The sequence below is a fragment of the Cyprinus carpio genome, chromosome A1 (genome assembly GCF_018340385.1).
Source record: "Cyprinus carpio isolate SPL01 chromosome A1, ASM1834038v1, whole genome shotgun sequence".
Classification (NCBI taxonomy): domain Eukaryota; kingdom Metazoa; phylum Chordata; class Actinopteri; order Cypriniformes; family Cyprinidae; genus Cyprinus; species Cyprinus carpio.
This window is the reverse complement of record NC_056572.1, coordinates 26,453,519-26,460,042: the sequence shown is the minus strand read 5'-3', so window position 1 is coordinate 26,460,042 and position 6,524 is coordinate 26,453,519.

Sequence of the window (6,524 nt, the reverse complement as noted above, 5' to 3'; positions counted from 1 at the left end):
CACCACAACCCTCCAAACAGAGTCATGCTTTCTACATCATTGCTCTCACTTGTTCTCATGTACGCGCCTCTTACCCTTTCCTTATGCATTAGTGTAGGTCTTATGTTCCCCGTAACACTCCTACTCATTGACCTCTCTCACTTTCTTCTTTCCTATCTCTCTAAAACTTCCTAAGTGCAACCCACTTGCCATTCAGTACATGTTTCCTCAGACTGCATGGCAGGCTATGTGCTCAGCCTCTGCTGCAGAATAGATTATGCAGTTTTGCATGCCTAATAATTCTCTTCTTCTCCTCCTCCTTTTCTCCGGCCTCAATCTTCCTAGCGCGGCCCCATCCCTGACTCCATGCATCAAGCCATGTCTATTTTAAACGCTGCATTTCACCACATTATATTCCCGGTAAGTCTGCCTGTCTTTTCAGGGACATCAAAAATGAACAACATCCTCAACAGTCACATTTTAATTTGTTTTGTTGCAAACTCTTCCTGATGCTCAGGAACTTCAGTCAAAAGGACAGTTGTAAATTATTTTCCAGGTACCTGTCCCGCTGAATTCTTGTACTAAGTCATAGGTGGAATGACATTATTGTTTATTGATCTATTGAAAGCAGTGATCTATTTCTGATAAACATAATTTGTCGGACAGATGCTGACTCTACTGCATTTGTTTGAACATAAGCAGAAAACTTTAAATAAAGGCATGATTTTTGTTTTTGTTCTTTTTTTCTCACCAAAGCTGCATTTATTTGATAAAAATACAGTAAAACAGTATTATTGTCAAATATTATTACAATATAATTTATGTAACTTCATACGGTGTAAGCTGAATTTTCAGCAGCCATTACTCTAGTCTTCAGTGTCACATGATCCTACAGAAAACATTTTTTTTTTTAAATAATGCATCCTTTTTGAAAGCAAGTGTTAATTTCTTTCAAAAAAATAAAAAAGTTACCCACCCTAAACCTTTGAACAAAAGGTCCTACTAAAATAAGAAGTCATAAAGTTGCATCTTGCGCTTCATCTACAAAATCTGTTATCACTGTACAAAGATTTTCCCAAACTGATGTCTAAATCAGCATGTGTAGTGATTGACATTTAGCCATTACAGAATATTGACATAACTGCATCTCACTCAAATGGAGTCCAGAGTTGAACTATCTTGAAGAAATCCAGAGGACAAATGTAATGCTCAGTGGTTGCTCTTCCTAAGCTCAGTAGACTTAGATGAGATTCTCATATATCGCTCATTTTAGTATCAACAACATTTCAGAGGTTTCTCCTAAAATTCCTTAGGAGAAATAGAAGTAGACACAAATGAGAATATTTGAGGGAAATAAAGAGTCAATACTAAGAATGTGGTGGAAGAAACACAGAATATCTCTTCATTATCATGGTGCAATCTCTATCAAGACTCCATTATACTATAGAGTGTTTTATTGCTCAGTTTGCTCTTTCTAAACTCAGGAGACTAAATCGTGATTCTCATGTATTTCTCATTATAGTATCAACAGTGTTTTAGATGTTTCTCCTAAAAGTAGACACAACTGAGACATGAGAAAAATCTAAGAGAAAGGAGTCCAAAATGAGAATGGACCATGAGAAACATGGGAGATCTCTTTATTGTCTTGCTGTAATCTCTTTGAAAGATACGTTGAAACATTATATATACACTTAAAAGGAGACAAATGTGAGAAGCAGGAGAGTCAAGCAAAAATCTCCATTCGATCTTAAAGTAAACTCTTTTCTGTCTGGGAAAAATATCTCTTTAACATCTCACTTTTGATTTTTCTTTCCTCTTCTCTTCAACTGGAGTGATTATAGGAGAAGCATTCATAGATGTGATTTATCTTACAAACCCACACACCTCACACAATCTGTCCTAACCCCACTCACCCTCATCAAGTCCTGAGCTTCAGTTGGCCTAAATTACACCTAAATACCCTTCTATTAAAATCATCAATCTCTCAGGACTCTAACTCACTCACTGGGCAACTCGCTCTTATGAAATCAGTGATTACTTCTGATAAAACACACAAGACAATGGAGTTGTGCTTTGCCTCCTGAAACAGCCGGTGTGTGACAGCAATGCTTTTCGACTCAGAAGGGTGAAACTATCGTCACCTCCCTTGATTCTGTTCTCAATCTTGTAATCACAATATTCTCACTATTCTGCACCTCACGGCAATGCTTAACACGGTCCCATCAAAGCAGCTCTTTTCCTAGAAATTACAGCTTTGCAGCTGAACGGATCTTTAACAATTATGATCTGACTTCCTATTATGTAGAGTAAACTTAACAAATTGCTCCTTTCTCTCTCTCTCTCTCTTTTCGCTTCTCCCCCTTTTTGCTTTAATTTTTGGTGTTTGAGTGGAAGATTCAGATTCAGGCCTGTGCTATAATAATACATGCCATCAGAATCTTGATGTTGGCTAGTGACTGTGTCTCACATTTAACAAGTAAGAGGCATATCTATCTGACAGTAAAAATGAAGAAGAAGTTAGCAAGAAGAAGCAGAAGAAGAAGTTAAAGAAGAAGAAGAAGAAGAAACGCTTGTAGTCGCGGCTAAAAACAAATCTGGATGTTTCGTGTGTTCTTAAAGGAATGAACCTCATGATTCTGTTCTCCTAGAATGATCTGAGATGTTCCAAAGAACATCTTGTGCTTCAGTAAAAAGCAATTCAAAAAGAAGGATTTTTTTTTTTTTTTTTCTTTTTTTATCTGGATCCTTGCTGAATTAAAAGTTCTAAAGAATGGCATTTATTTAACAAAACTTTTCTAACATTATACATGTTTTTACTGTCACTTTTGCTCATTTATTTGTGTGCGCTTCTGTGTGTGTGTGTGTGTGTGTGTGTGGTCTCTTGAGCAGCAATCACTAATGGCTGTAAAAAGAACTACACACACTAGCATGAATTGTCGGGAAGGTGAGACCCTTGAGCAAAGCACTGAACCCCCAACTGCTCCCCTAGCGCTGCAGCAAAAATGGCTGCCCACTGCTCCGGGTGTGTGTTCACTACTCACTGCTGTGTATGTGCACTTCGATGTGTTAAATGCAGAGCACACATTTTGAGTATGGGACACCATACATGGCCTCACGTCACATTTTTTTTTAATTTCAGAATGTAGGAAATACCAGGACCATACACACACACTTTTTCCCCAATATATGATTACTATTCACTTACAACTTGGAATTGTGTTTTATCTTGTAAGACTTACATGAGTTTAATAAGAAAAAAAAAAAAAAAAAGTGAATGTATTTTTGAGTAAGAGAAGTTTTGCACTGTTGAGGTGCTCTCAGGGGCAGCATATGAAATAGCCAGTTGGGGTTTTCATTACACACATTGCATTACATTCTGAATTTTGTTCATTCAGATTCTTCATGAGTCAGAACAGCAACAAAAATGCCATGCTATTTGATTTTGTGTTTCATATTAAAAAAAATAAATTGGGGTGAAGCTTTAAGGTCATGTCACAGCTTTTGAAAACCATGGCCTTCTTATGGCATTCTAGAAAGCATTTCGCTAGACAAATGGTTCTCTATGCCTGTAAATCTTGTTAGATATATACCACAACATTTAAATTGTCAGTTACACTTGCATATACAATGCTTTAAAGCTGATAGACATGGACTGAAAGCTAAACTTTGACTTGATTCCATGAGTTTGCTAAGGTTCATATGTCAGCTGCAGAGCACATTGGCCACCAGCAGCCAAGAAAGTGTAACTGAAGTGCTCTCTGTAATAAGATACCATACTAGTGGAATGCTACAGGCTTGCACGCCAGTATTTTCATGAGCATTTGGTCTCCATTGGGTGCATACTGCTCCTGTCCAATTAACATTTGGCTAAGGGGTATCTGTTTGTTGATCTTAACATGTGGCTACATTTTCAAGCTAAAACTATGCAGAGAGGGTATGGTTGCTGTTAAAAAATATACTTTTGACAGTTGGATAGGTAATCAGGTAATATAAATTTGAATTGTTAATAAATTGTGAGTTGCATTGTGTAGTAACACCTCCACTGCACAGGTTTTAAAGAAGCAGATTGCTTTACTTGGGTCTGATGCCCAGATAAACCTTCCCTCCTGGTGATAGGTAAATGACACATTAGCATTTAGCTCTGAAAGCAATAGGGGGTTGAGTAACGATGCTGCAGCGTCTTGGGCTGGGCTCTGCAGACGTAAGCAGGCTGCATCTAACACTCTCTTTTGGCACTGGATCAAAGTGAACAGAAATTTGAAACTGAAATTAAGTCTTGAAATGTAAGTTTTAAAACAACTATCATAAAAGGTATGGTTCACACAAAATAAAAACCCTGTCATTACTTACTAACCCTGATGTTGTTACCTAAGCTGAATGAGCTGTTTTCTTTATGCAAAAACCCAAAGAGAAGTATTGTAAAGAATGCTTCAGCTGTGTTGTCCAAACACAATTAAAGTCAAGGGGGTCCAAAACAACATTGGATAGAATATCAATCAATTCACGTTATTACAGGTTGACAGACATGATGGTGAGTAAATAATTTGAATAATCCAATCCACAGTATTGAATTTTATTTTGGGGTGAATTTAAGAAAAATATTTGTAAGTATTATTACCTATTAAACAAACGGCAAGCCATTAAATACATTAATGCATCAAAAGGGAGCATTTCCACAATACTACCAATAGGTAAAAGTAATATATTCCCATCCACCAAGAAACCCAAATATTCCCGTAGCTAATCAGCGAATCAGGTCCAGTTAGCTGTTCCTCTGCTATGTTTGTATATACTTGCAGTCTTCCAAAGGTATCATGTGTTTCCCAGGAATCCAGCTGTGGGGGGGTTTTTTGTTTGTTATTACAATGTAGGAATTGCACTTCTCTCTGCGATGCCTTTGGATTGGCCAGGTGAGAGGTAGCTTGTGGATGCAAGCTTGTTAAATGTTGAGAAGGAAAAAGCGATAAGCTATCGAGAAACTTATCTAAATCCATCTGACTGAATTTTGATATAAAAAATCTGTGTATACTTTTTCCATTCTGAATATAAGCTACCTTATTCTTCCACATAATCATTTTGATTGATTTTGGAGTAGATCAATGTACAGTTAATGTCAGTCAAACAGTATACAGTCAAATATCAAAGATTTAGACTGAAAATATTCAGTAGCATGAAATTGCATTACATTTCAAGCATCAAGACTTTGCTGGCTTCCAAAGTAAGTTTCTTTGTTTATTAACTGGAGATTGATGAACACATAATGAAGTAACAGAACGTGTTACCCTTAATTTCTCAAGCAGGGAGCAATAAGGCAAATCAGTAAACAATTAAGCAGGTAGGTGACTTTTAGGTATAAAATAAAAAAACAACTAAATAAAATTGGGACATATGATAAAAATAATAATATAATAATAATAAAAACAAGAACGAAATACAAGCATTTGTTGGGTCTCAGATGTTTGGGGCCTGCCTACATGTTGCTCTAAATTACGATTATCCAGACAATTTTATTTTAAAAGTTGTTGATTAATGCAATTTAATGTGCGACAAAATGTTATTGTTAAACAATTTTTTGGAACAGTTTTGTCTGTCATCATCTGTGTTAGCCAACAAATGATCATAACACTCCTTGCAAGCTTCAGACACAGCTGTGTGTCTTAACATTGAATAATAATACAGCTTATGTAAAGCCAATGTTTGTATCTACATTAACTCCAGGTGCAGGAAATTTACCCTCACAGGTGAAAATTTATCAAAGTCGAGTTGGAAACGTCATTTGGAGTTCCTCATGTACATCTCAAACTCTGACAGGAAGAAAAGGAGTGAGGATTCTTGTGAAAACTTGGAAACAATTCTGAAACTCACTTGTGTGTTTTTCCTTGTACCTGTCCATGTCATCATTTCCATGAGAAACTTCAAAGAGGGGAAATCTGTTGAGTTGCCTCTGGGTGCTTCTGTTTCCTTCAGATTTCAGCTGAAAGACGCAAATTCCATGACATTCTGCAACAGCTTTGTTGTGGCCCTTACCTTGGACAAAATTTGTATAGTTAAAACTTGGCACCCTTTCAATTCATGAGATGGAATTTGAATTAAATTAGCCACACCCTACATGATGTTGAATTGAAATCTGAATTAGTATGACAGGAAGATAATTAAAATACACAGCAATTAAACAGTAAAACAACAGAGGAATATACATTTTGTGACAAAAATGTGCTTACTTATATTCTTCTCTTCATATTAATTTACATTCTGTTCTTTTTTTTCTTCATACTTTTTTACATGATATATACAGATACATTTTTTTTCTTTTCTTTTTCAGCCTTTTTGCTACCGAATTCATGCTTTAGGAGAACTTTCTCTTGTAACTACGCAACACCTGCCATTTTCCTGACTATGAATGTTGTGCCATCTGTTGCAAATCCAGTCAACGCTTTCAAAGTTTTTTTTTTTTTTTTTTTTTTTAATTATTATTCTGAAGGCCATATTTGTAAGAAACCATTGTGTTAGAGTCCCATACAGATGATTGGGCTGTCATGGTGCAC